The sequence below is a fragment of the Microcebus murinus genome, chromosome X (genome assembly GCF_040939455.1).
Source record: "Microcebus murinus isolate Inina chromosome X, M.murinus_Inina_mat1.0, whole genome shotgun sequence".
NCBI lineage: Eukaryota > Metazoa > Chordata > Mammalia > Primates > Cheirogaleidae > Microcebus > Microcebus murinus.
Window position 1 is genome coordinate 67,472,323 of NC_134136.1, and position 13,974 is coordinate 67,486,296.

The window sequence follows — 13,974 nt, forward strand, 5'->3', positions numbered from 1 at the left end:
AAAATCCTTAGCCTTTCACAAAGTTGGGCCATCAGTTAACTTTAAGGGAACCTTAACTTTAAGCATCCTACCACATTTATGTTTCATGTGTTCAGTGGACTAGGCTAATGTTTCCCAGGGTAAATTTGAGTGTGAAGGAAATACAGAAGAAGAGTTGCTCCATTTTTTCCAAATTCTGAGTTTTCTGACTTAAGAGTAATTTGATTTCAAAATTCAATTGATGGTTTTCCTGAACCAATTTTTCTCTAGGGGTTTCAAAAGGTTCAGTTAATCGATGTCCAGAAAATATTAATAGGCTCATAAAATTTGAGACCTAAGACCTAAATTACTTTCTAAAAAAAAAAATTAATTTGGATTTTGTGTAGACGTTGTTTAATGAAAGGAATAAATGTCTATTAAGCTAAAAAAAATGGCAGGTGCCACTATTCAGTGAAAATATATAGTGTTAACTACATATAAAATTATAACTATTCTGGTAGATACTTTTCAAATTATTAAAAAGAAACAGATGAAATTAATTTTAATGGCATATTTTATTTAACTGAATATACCCCAAATATTATCATCCAATATATAATCTATAGAAATAATTATTGTGATAGTTTACCTTCTTTTCTTTATACTGAGCCTTTAAACCTGGTATTATTTTATACTTACAACACACCACAATTTAGACTAGCCCCATTTTAAGTACTCTAGAGTGATGTGTGACCAGCGGCCACCATATTGGGCAGCGCAGTTCTAGATATTGAAGTAAGTTATCTAAGGAATTCTTTTCGCCTCCAATAGTCTATTAATTTAAGCCTCAGGGAAAAATGAATACTAGTTTTGGGTGTCATAATTTCAGAAGGTTTAAAAGTGATTGACACCATATCAACAAGACAAGATGTAAAGTTTTGCGTGTCTCAGGGGCCACAAATATAGACCACTTTTCCATGCCCCTCTGGCTTCTGCTCCAAATGGTATTCAGAGCCAGTTGATCACAATACCTTTATTTTTCTGGCTGACTACAGTCCTGGCCTCCCAATCCGTATAGAGCTTCATGCATCAACTGCCAATGAATCCATGCAAGTAAGCAAAATGCTTTCTACAGATGTCCTCAAAGAAGAAAACATGAGCTTTCTCGTAAAAGGATTTGGGATCAATTTGTAGCTCTGCTACTCACTGACTATAATCTTAAGCAGATCACTAGCTCACTCTGGGCATCAGTTTCCTTATCTCTCAAACATACCTTAATAACAATACCTCACAAAGTTGAAAGAATATTATGAGACACTGCATTGAAAAGTAATGTGTAGTTTTAGAACACTATACAATGTGAGGTCCCCCCCTCTGGCATTTCAAACTACAGCTGTGACCAGTAGACATGGTGGGGCTATTAGGATATCAATTAGAGGAAATGTCAGAGCCACTCATGAAGAAGCAGTAAGGAAATTGAAGCTGCATGGGGTGGAGGGACTCATGGAAACAGGCAGAAACCACAGCAAAGGTGGAGAGTGAGTGACAAAACCCCAGGTACTTTAGATAAGGCCACACAGATAAAGCAGATTACCAGGAAGAACTACCTCAGCCCTTCCTTGGCACCTAGCTAAAGTGTGAGCCTGAGGCCCTTCCAAAAAGCCCCCGAAAGCAAGTGCAGCATTTTGACACTTGAAAACCCGCCCTACACATAGTCCTGACTGTGGGGACATGCTCATGCTTACAGGTGGTTTTGCCTAAATTCCAGACACTAAGAGAACTCTGGATTGGTGGTATGTTTGTCTGCTTTCCCCAATCACAGGTATTCCCCAATCTCTGTAATGTCAGGTGCAATTCTTGAGAGCCAGAGCCTAGACCCAGTGCATTTCATATTGGAAGGACCTTCATAGATCACCCAGAGATGATTGGTGCCTTTGGAGTGCTGGCCTACCAGGTGTTAATAGCATAAAAATGTGTGCCCTGGTCACATATTTTTGAGAATTATTGAATTAAACAACATGAAAATGTTGTGTTACTGCAGGAATTTTCAGAGCCTTTATAATGTGCTGCTGTGGTTTGAATGTGTCCTCCAAAGTTCATGTGTTGGAAACTTGATCCCCAGTGCAGCAGTGTTGGGAGGTGGGGCCTAATTGGAGGTGTTTGGGTCATGGGGGCACCACCCTCATGAATGGATTAATGCCATTATCCTGGGAGTGGGTTTATTATCACAAGAATGGGTTACTCATAAAAAGACAAGTCTGATGCCCTGTTGTCTCTTTCTCTCACCCTCTCTTGCTCTTCTTTCTTCCACCATGGGATGATGCAGCAAGAAGGTCCTTACAAGATGCTGCCTGTCCTGGGTTTTTAGGCTCTTGGCTTCAGACGGTGAGATATGCCATCAGCTTCCATTCCGAGGCTTTTGCACTTGGACTGAACCATGCTACCAATGTCCCTTGATATCCAGCTTGCATATGGCCTATCATTGGACTTCTGAGCCTCTAGAACAGTGAGCTAATAAATTTCTGTTCATTATAAATTATCCAGTCTGTGGTATTTTGTTATAGCAGCACAAAACGGTCTAAGGCATATGCCAAGGTACATTGTGACATTCTAATAAAGGCACATAGAATGGAATGATTCCCGAACATATTTTGCTGTTGAACTATTTTGTTGGGTTGTTTTCTTCTAAACCAGCCCTACCTTTGAAAATCTGCATCCAACATATACTTCCAATAAATTCTTTTTACAAATGTAAGTCTAAGGCCCAGAGAGGAAAATAAACTGGCCAAAGTCATTCAACTAGTCAGTGGCAGAGCTAGGACTAAACCTCAGTTTCTCTGCTTCCCAGACTGATGCTTGTCCATATACCATGCAGACTCCCTCTAAGCTCACTTCATTCCCAAGTGATTTGAATGCAAACTATAAACCTAACCACAAGGAGTATTCTTGATCAGAGAGTAGAAAAATGTCACAGGAAACTTTCCTAGATGTCATCTCTCATAAACAAGTCTGTGGTTATTCATGCCATCACTGGTTCATTATTGAAGTTCCAATATATTCATTAGCTTTGGAATTAATAATGTGCCATGAAAATGATGTTTGTCAATCAGCACAATCAAAGCAAATCACTTTTGGGTGAGGTTTTCCCCAGATGGAAATTTTTTGTTTCCGATTAAAAGCAAAAAGGTCTCTTTAGAGCAAGGGCCATTTGTGGCTGACTTTCCATTGGCACTGAGCTGTGATGGTAGGAACATGAAGGCGGCAGTTTTGAACTCTTTCTTTAGAGCAGTGATCCCTGGACCAGCAATACCTGCATCACCTGAGAGCTTATGAGATTTTCAAAATCTTGAGCCTCCCCCCAATCCTACTGACTCAGAAACTGTAGGGTGAGGCCCGGCAATCTATTTTTTGTTTTGTTTTGTCTTTTATCAAACCTTCTAGGTGATTCTGAATGGACATCCAAGTTTCAGAACCATTACATTACAGAAAGTGAGGCTTTTAAGGGATGAGAAAGAAAAGCAGTCCAACTTCAGGTGTGAAACCCAGGCAAAAACACCTGGTAGCAGCACGAAGGCCTTTATTTTTAACTTGAAGCTTAGGAAAGAGGAGATGAGTGGTTAAACAGCAAGAAAAACATTTAGAGCCTACTAAGAAAAAGGAAGGAAGGAGAAGGGACCCAACATAGAAAGATGAACAAACATGAGAAGGAAAATGCCAAAAAATAAGCCCGTTGGGCCATTTAGAGGATGCTTTAAGACTGTAAGAGTGTATATCCTGATTTTTTTGTTTGTTTGGTTTGGTTTTGGGTTTTTGTTTGTTTGTTTGTTTGACACAGAGTCTCACTTTGTTGCCCAGGCTAGAGTGAATGCCGTGGTGTCAGCCTAGCTCACAGCAACCTCAAACTCCTGGGCTCAAGCAATCCTACTGCCTCAGCCTCCCAAGTAGCTGGGACTACAGGCACGTTCCACCATGCCCCGCTAATTTTTTCTATATATTTTTAGTTATCCAATTAATTTCTTTTTAATTTTAGTGGTCTCGCTCTTGCTTAGGCTGGTTTCAAACTCCTGACCTTGAGCAATCAGCCTGTGTGGGCCTCCCAGAGTGCTAGGATTATAGACATGAGCCACTGTGCCCCGCCTGGTTTTGGTTTTTAATTGCCTGTTTCCCCACTTTGTGTTTGGAATTTCCTATAACACAGGGGGATCTCAGGAGAGCATTGCCGCTTTCTGGTGGGAAGGCACGAGGTAAAGAGACCTGTTTCAGTTCAGATCCTTTGACTATTGGTGTGATCTTCGGAAAGTCACTTAATTAATCTGGACCTGTTTCCTATTCTAAAAAAAATGAGCATAAACATCTCTGTCCACTTTGAATGTCAATGCTACATCTAAAATGAAATTTTGAAATCATCTAGATCAGTCTCTCAATTTACCAAATTTGGAGTCTGAGCCCAGAGAGGTGGGCTCTGCCTGGGTTTTCTTTAAAGTTATGGGGCTAATTAGTGCCATGCCAGAGTAAATACCAGGTCTCCTGTCTCCCAGGCCAGTGGTTTTCTGCTACACAGGTGCTTTCCTCCTATATTCACTACCTTTCCTACTGGGGGGAGGATGTGAGGTGCAGTGCGTGTGTATGGGTGGGGCAGGGTGAAGTGAAGGGTAGAATGTGCTTGAGTACTTCAAGCAGGAATGGGAGGAGGGTGCACTGCTAGGCTTGGTGTATTTTCTCTTGACTTTGGATGCAAATTACTGGTGCCTCAAAGCCAGAGTAACAGTCAAGGAGCAAAGCATAAGCTTCCAAGTCCTCTCTGATGTATCCCTGACTTCTGTGGTTGTCCACTATGTATTAATTGCAATGAATACAATAAGAAGCAATTGAGAATGCCTCATCTACTTTCTGCTATGCAGTCAGGAGATGTCTGCATACTAGAGAAAACCCAAGCAGAGAAAATCAAAGAGCCTGTCACCCACCTCAGTTGTGGCACTGTCCTCTCAGTAAATTAGTACATAATACCCAATATTGATGGCTAACACTTACTGAAACATTACATTTTGTAAAACATTGTTGTAAGTATCCTCTAGATACTGGTTCGCCAGGTGTTAATATATGTGGCATGAAAAGGGTTGTAGAGTATATAATTTGTAGAATCATGGAGTTAACAGATTTTACTACAGGACTTGTCAAAGCCTTTAGTCACATGCCTAGGTGTACTGTGACTCTCTAAGGACATATAGTGTGCAATAATTCCCAAACTTATATTCTACTGAACTGTTCCTATTGTTTTGTTTTCCTTTATTTTCCCATAACCCAGCTACATGTATAAAAATCCACATGGAATATTCCTATTTAATCCTCAAACAACCCTTTGAAGAAGAAAAAATTATTACTCTTATTTTACAGATGGCAAAACTGAGGCTCAGAGAGGTTAATTGACTTGTCCAAGGTCACACAGTGAGTAAGGTGTAGAGTGCAGAGCTATGATTCCAGTCTGACAGACTGATCCTAGACTAGCTCCTGAACAATGCCTACTGATGCATTTTTTTTTTTTTTGAGACAGAGTCTTCCTCTCTTGCCTGGGTTAGAGTGCCATGGCATCAGCCTAGCTCACAGCGACCTCAAACTATTGGGCTCAAGCAATCCTCCTGCCTCAGCCTCCCGAGTAGCTGGAACTACAGGCTATTAGCCAGGACTACCTGGCTAATTTTTATTTTTTATTTTTAATTTTTATTTATTTTTTTATTTTAATTTTAATTTCTATTTAGTAAAAATTTAATTTAAATTAAATTAAATTTAATTTTTATTTTTAATTTTAATTTTAATTTTTTATTTTTATTTTATTTTTATAATTTATTTCTATTTTTAGTAGAGACGGGGTCTCACTCTTGCTCAGGCTGGTCTTGAACTCCTGAGCTCAAGCAACCCTCCCACCTCAGCTTCCCAGAGTGCTAGGATTACAGGCGTGAGTCACCACGCCCAGCCCTGATGCTCTTATAATAGTAATAGCTAAAATTTTTATAGCATTTGTTATGTGACAGGTACTATGTTGAGTGTTATATATGAATGATCTCATTTGCCCTCTCAACAACACTGGGAGGTATGTATGTGTTACTATAATCCCACTGAATATGAAGTCGCTGATGCTAGAGCAGTTAAGTAAGTAGCCTGAGGCCACATGGCCTGACTAATAGTAGAATCAGGATTTGAACCTAATTCTGTCTCACTCCAAAGCTCATGCTCTTAACCACTAGGTGCTGCTATGTAAATTGTTTATATACTTAGATATTTTCATGACCACCAGCAATTAGTGTTTCTTGAGTTAGGTGGATCAATTGGTACTTTGGGTTTCCTAAGTGGTTCTGACAGTGGAGATGGGTGATTTTACATAGGCAGCTAGGAAGTGCTCACAGGAAAGCCAAACAGGATTGTTGGTAGGTTGTCTAGCTGTGTCTTAATCAACTCATGCTTCTATAACAATGTACCTTTGACTGGGTGGCTAATAAACAACAAAGCTTGATTTCTCACAGTTCTGGAGGCTGGAAGTCCGAGCTCAGAGTGCCGGCATGGTCAGGTTCTGGTGAGGGCCCTCTTCTGGTTTTGCAGACTGCTGAGTTCTTGTTGTGTCCTCACATGGCAGAAAAGGAGCAAGAGAACTCTCTGGGGTCCCTTTTATAAGGGCACTAATCCCATTCACAAAGGCTTCACTCTCATGACATAATCACTTCCAGAAGGCTCTACCTCCTAATGCCTTCACATTGAAGCTTAGAATTGCAACAAATGAAGTTGGGTGGGGCTGGAGTGGGCACAAACGTTCAATTCACTTATTAAAATTTTTTTAAACTCATATTTTCCTGATGCCTCAACATCCCCATAAACAGTCTGTGAGCACCCCACCCAGGTGACCAGGAGCACTAGTGTGGTAAGGCTGATCCCTGCCAAAAGTTTCTCTTCCTGCCCTTCCCCAACTGAGACCTAGTGACATTCAAATGTACCAGTAAAATCCCCTCATGCCTTTCGCTTGTGTACTTCAGTCTGACTCCCAATAAAGGTACTTGACTGTGGGTCCACACTCTCTCTCAGCTCTCCACCACCTGCTTGGTCCAGCCCACTCCGTGGGAGCTCTTCCCATATGGCCCCACTGCGCGATGTGCCCTGACTCCCTCTCCAGGACCTGTGGGTATAATAAATCTTTTCATTTCACATGTCTCTCTCAATGTAATTTCCACGACTGCATTGGAGTAATCCTTAAAGACCCCACAAGAGGGACTGACTCCCCCATTTACAACACAATCCATAACAAGTCACTGTGCTTCAGAGTCTCAGCTGTCAAGCAGAGGGCTTGCCCTGGAATGAGGACATTTTGTGGGACCTCTTTGTCGGAGCACCACTCTTGGAAATGGGTCCCGATGCAGTTCCTACTCTTTGAGGAGTTGCTCTCATTAGCAGAGAGGCAACCACACCCAATTTGTGGCCTGCTGTGTACACATCCAAAGTTAGCTGACCACTTGCTTCATCTGGTGGCTGGGCAGGTCCTGCCCCATACTGGCTGGGCTGAATTTGAAGCAGTGAAGGAGCACAAACAACTAAGAGAGGTTCACACTGTTGTCTACAGCCAAGGGTGAACACAAATGGTAGACACTGCTCTAACACTGGCAAACCTAGCCTCATGCCATGTGGGTATACAAGCTAGGATCCACTGGAAAACACTCAGGCCTGATGGGAAAAGGCCAACCCCCAATCTCAGCTCTAAAGCTTTATCTCCCTTTTGCTAAACATTGTGAATATAGGTATTCTGGCTGCCTTTATATTTGTTGGGGCTGGTGCCCACCTAGAGATACCAAAAGTAGTGCTCTCTGGGAGTTAGGAATTTTATAAACTTGGCCCTTGCTCCAATAGGCCCACTTGTCAACCCACCCCAATCCTCCACTGCTGAGATGGTATATAAGTCTGTTAATCAGCACAAGCAGGCACTGTTCTAGCCACTGGGGATAAAGTAGGGAACAAGTCAGAACACAGTTCTTGCTTTAAGGGGGCATGTTTAGTGCATTAGACTGACATTAAGTGAATATTACACAATTTATCTTATTACATGATAATTCCTCAAAGAGATTATACGGCAAGGCCTTGTGGGTCCTTTGAATACTCTCTTTTTGTGCTACCTCTGGTGTTTGGTCTTGCTTACTTTTAAGTCCCAAGGCTATGGCTTGGCCTACAGTCATCAGTGTTACATGTGTGTAGCCAGGGAAACTGCCTGGCCTATCTCACCAATGCCCAGGGTATCTGAAAGTATACTACCAGTCTAGAGAGCTTCTCAGGTTATTTGGCAAAGGAGCCAACCCCAAGGACCAGTAACCTGAGGCCCAGGACAAGAACTAATTATCAAACACAAAAACCAGGCACTATGACTTTACAAGAACTATGTAAGCCCTACTGTAGTAATGGTGGATGATAGTATCAAGTTCCTCTTATCCTAGAGCCCTGGGATTAATGAAATATAGGAAGTCAAAAATGAGCACTCTCTCCTTTTCCTTCTACATGATTGGCCACTCCTTCTCAGTCTCCTTTACTGACTCCTTCTCCTCTGCGTAGCCTCTTAGTGTTGGGAACCCTCAGGCTTCAGTCTGTTTCCTTCTTTTCATTATATACACATTCTCCCTAGATGACCTCATCAAATCCATGACTATAGATAACAACATATGCCAATGACTACCAAATTTATATTTTTAGCCCAGAGTCATATCTCTACTTGCCTAATTAGTATCTCCATGTAGATATTTAAAAGGCTTTTTCAAACTTAGCAAGTCCAAGACTGAACTATTTTCCCCCTAAACACTGTTCCTTTTCCAGTCTTCCTTGGCTCGGTGAATGGTACCGCCATTCACAAAATTGTTCAAGCCTGAAATGTATGTACAGTTCATCCTAGGCTCCTGTCTTTCCCTCGGTCTACATATCCACTGCATTAGTAAGTCCATCGCATCTGTCTTTAAATATATCTTAAGTCCATTTTCCTTTCTCTGTCTAGACCATCATTGCCCTAGTCCCAGTCACCACCATCACTTTCCTTTGTATCTACAACAGTGGTCTTCCCTCTTCTGCTCTGGCTTCCCTCCAACCCAGTCCCCACAACTGCAACCACTGATCTACCTTCAGTGACCATCAATCATGTCATTCCTCTGCCTAAAACCATCCAGTTTCATCTATAATCAAATTCAAAATCTTTACCACAGTTCAGAAAACTGCATGAGCTACTTCGAACCTTCTCTTCCACCTTATCTTGTTTCACTGCTTCCCCTCACTCACCATATTCTTGCACCATTGGCCTTTTTCCATTCCTTGAACAAACCAAGCCCCATTCAGCCTCAGGGCCTTTGCACATACTGTTTCCTCTTTCTGAAATGCCCTTGGCCCCACACTTCATGTGGCTGTCCTGCCATCCTGTCACTGCCTTAGAGAGGCCTAAAGTAGGTGCCCATGTTATTCTTCATCTCAGTTTCTCACCTGTTTTCATCATAGACCTCATCACAATTTGCAATTATCTGTTTACTTTTTAAAAATCAGGGTGATTTAGTTGATTTGGGGGGAGGTAAGCCTTCCCAACTAGAATGTAAACTCTCTAAGGGCCACCACCACTGCCAGTTGTACTTACAAGTTAACATACAAATTCACTAGGAAAAAATAAGTCACTTCTATCAGAATTATCACATTTATCAAATAATTCCCAGAATTTCTTTAAATAGCAAGCTCTTCTTCAGCATCTAAAATTATATGATTTATAAATGCCTGATTCATTCCTAGCTTTCTTGGAAGTCTTCTATCTCAAAACAAATAACTTATGGGTATTTCCATGTTTTTATTTGGTATGAAAATGAAAAAAATTTTGTGAATGTATTAAGGTTGGAAGGACCACTCCTCACATATAAATGACTTTTAGGGAAGGCAGCATGGCATGACAGAAAGAGCACTCACAGGCTTTGCAGCAGATAGAAGAAATGGCTGTCAATATCGGCTCTTCACACTGATGAGCTGTGACCTTGTGGAAGTTACTTGACTTCTCTGAGCCCCATTTCCTACATGGGAATAATGATACCTACCTTAATGCAGTCATTTTAAAGAGCAAATGACATTAGGGTCATGTACGGGGCACATGATGGGAGCTCAGTAAAAGTTTTTTCTTTTCCCTTCAAAGTTAGCCACTGAGAAAAGCATTACTCTAATTAATTAATTAATTAATTATTTTTTTAGTTATTCATTTAATTTCATAGAGATGGAGTCTCACTATGTTCCTAGGCTGGTCTTGAACTCCTGGCCTCAAGAGATCCTCCTTCCTCAGCCTCCCAAAGTGCTGGTACTATGGGTGTGAGCCACTGTACTCGGCCATTACTCTATATTTAAATGGTATTTCCTGAGCTACCGACTTGATTTTTGTGTTTGGTAACATGGCTTCTTTCCAAAAATTAAATTCAACCTCCAGACATATAGGTTTGTCATCATTTAAGAGATTCTCCAGAATATAGTGCAAACTCTGAAGGCAGTCCCCAAAACGGGGTCTTGAAAATGGTTTTGACAGTGGCAGAATCCCTAAAATAACTGGCCAGATCCCCAAAAGCTGTCTAGGTTTATATATAACAGTAGCTGCCAGGCTTGTTACTTTTCAGTCATACCTTTAGATATGAAATCATGATTTCAGAATGAATCCAACCCACCTTGTGCACTTAAAGAACCTCTTTGACTATAACTACCTTTGTGGGAAGTATTGCAGAAGCGAAGACCCTACACTGGCTAGCTCCTGGCAGGCCCTAAGGCCTATTAAAAGGACTAGTTCCTACAATGAAACCATCTTGAGCTCAAGAGTGGCCTTGAGGTTAAAAGACAAAAGCATATTTTAGAGGAGTTAATGAATGAATTCATGCTGGAAAATGTTTCCCCTGTGGCAGAACTCCCATTGATTCCTTTCACATTCCCAGTCCCTGCTTCCCAGAGGCATCTAGTCACATATGACAAATGGCTGATCATCCAAGTGAAGTGACCTGCCATTCAATAAACCATATCTCAGCCAGTGTAGAAGGCAGCTCATTTTTCTCCTTAGGGATCTATTTTCCCTTCATCTGTATGAATATCCCAAATGGGGTTCATTGAGGCCTTTACTCCTGCTGAAGGAACACAAGCTCCTCTAACCTGCCTGTAAGATCGTTCTTCCCTGTGGAATGAACTTGGAAGGGCTCTAAAGGTTTTATTGCTTCAAGTTAGGCTTGGCCAAATTACTCACAAGTGCTGAATCTTCTTAGGGGTGTCAGCCTGAGAGAAGGAGACTATTCAGATTGGGGCTTGCATTGAGGCTGCAGACAAAGATCAATTAGTCTTGATTGTGCTTGCTGCACACTGGAGGGTGACTGGCCTCAGATCACCAACTCATGCCACCAAAGTGCTCATCCCACCGAAGAGGTAGCTACTCTCCCTCAGTTCCCACTCTGGCTTCTCATGACCTCTGGGTCAAATGCCTCTCTCTTGCCCCTGCTTTCACTTCTGCTAGGTTGGGGATAGTGTGCTTCTCCCATCTGCATTCTTTTCCCACTCTGTCTGAGGGCTGGTCATGTTTGTATGGTTGTTGTGAGAAATGAAACAATCTAACCTTCCTCGTAAAAAAAACCATGTGACTTAATTTTGATGTATTTTGCCTCTTGGTGACCCAGACTATAAGCTTTGTTTGGAGGAATTCAGATCTAGCCTTTAGATTATAGCCAGTTATAAGGCTCTACATTTCTGTGACTAGAAATGTAGTTAAGCAATGTGATGATGTCTTTCATCCAGTCAAATTCCATTTACTGAGCACCTACAGAGTACAATGCAATGTGGGAGGTTGGCCATTTAAGACACAACCTCTACCTCTCCAAGAGCTGGCTGTCAATAGGGGTTAAAGCCAAGTACACAAATGATCATATAATAATAGTTTACTTTTTCATTAAGCATTTATTATATGCTGGCACCATGTTAAGTGTTTTTTGTTCTTGTTGTTTTGTTTTTGTTTTGTTTTTGTTGTTTTGAGACAGAGTCGCGCTCTATCACCCAGGCTAGAATGCAGTGGCATCATCATAGCTCACAGCAACCTCAAACTCCTGGGCTCAAGCAATTCTCCTGCTTCAGCCTCTTGAGTAGCTGGAATTATAGGCACGCACCACCATGCCCAGGAAATTTTTCTATTTTTTTCTAGAGACAGGGTCTTGCTCTTGCTAAGACTGGTCTCAAACTCCTGGCCTTAAGCAATCCTCCTGTCTCAGCTTCCACAAGTGCTAAGAATACAGGTGTGAGCCACCGCGCCCGGCCCATGTTAGGTGTTAGACATATTTCATTTAGCCCTCACAGGTCCACAATCCTTGACCCCCAATTCTAAAACACAAAGCTTTACAAATCCAAAGTTGATTCATATGATTTCTTTAGAACTAATTTGGCAGCAAAAGCTGACACAAACTGACATAAGCTATAGTTACTACACTGTTTTCTGATAAGGGGTTGGTATAGTGCAGTGGTTAAGAGCATGGACTCGGGAGCCAGACAAAACTGCATTCCAATCATGGTGCTTATAGTTCCTGGTTGTATGATGATGGTTATGATTATGATCATTTTATCATTTTATCTCAATTTGTGTAATTATTCATTTATTTCACTATAGAAATACTAAAGTGGTTACTTTCAAGGCTGTATCCTAGATCTTCTGCAGGGTGTTTTGTAGCACACAAACTGTGCACTATAGCTTCTAAAATCCTCAAATTTCCGAATTTCAAAATTCTCATGGCCTCAGGATTTGGGGATAAGGAAACTATTATTGTGTCCATTTTATAAATGATGACACTGAGGCTCAGAGGAGTGATACAACTTGCCCATAATCATACAACAAGGAACTATATGCCCCATGATTGAAACTCAGTCTTGTCTGGCTCCTGAGTCCATGCTTTTAATCACTGCACTATACCAACCTCTTATCAGAAAACAGTGTAGTAACTAACATAAAACAGGCTCAGACAGAGGGCTCCTGGAGATCTGAGAAGGGAAAGGGGACCTCTTGTTGGGGATTTAGTCAAAGCTTTGGGAAAGGAGAATGCATATAAAACTGTAGCTTAAAGGAAAGAATGGACTGGAAAAGGGAGAAAGTGATCTAGCTAAGGCACATGTGCACAAATAGCATGTAGCCTTGGCCAGGGAGGTGAGAAGCTGGAATTCAGACTGAGAGGGTAGGTCAGGGGCAGAGTAAGAAGGGCCAGATGACTAAGATAAGGAGTTTGCAACAAGAACCAGTTATGTTCCCTTGTGGATCCCAAAGCACATATAGGACATCATGTCATACTGTCTCCATCTTGCCTTGGAGAAGTAGATTAATGGGATATGTTGAAAAGGCAGCCAAGAAAAGTGACATAGTCAAGAAGAACAAGTCATAAACATATAGAGTAGAAGTATCTGTGCTGGGCTTTGTTGCTTCTTTGTAAGCAGAGAGTTAAAATTTAACTAAGGCGCTCATGCCTCACTGCAGCTGGCAGGGATTCAGTGGGAACCCGGCTGGCACCCACATGATAAATCACAATTCCCCTCCTTCTGTGCTTAAACAGCTCTTTCCTTCTCCTCTTTCCATTTGGAATCCCAGTAAAGGTCTTAGGAGGATACATCCATTACCAGGAATTTAAACCTAGAATCTAAATATGTTCTCTTTTCTCACGAATAATCAAAGTTCTAAATTGATATTTTAGAAACCGAGTCCACTTGATGAGTAGTGAATTGAGTGTGGCTAATTACATTTTATAGTCATTTAACAGCTGTTAATAATGTAATTTTGTGTTATGCCCAATTTGCACTGAATTACTTTAATAGCACACATTGTATTTATTTTCCTTTTGGTGAAACAGTAATCAAACACTAGGGAATCAACTTGGACATGCAAAGAAATAATTTATTATTTTTATAAGTTTGAAGAAAAGGGACGTTTTAAAAACACACAAAAAATAAATCACATAATAAAACTAAAAGTAGTTTAACACA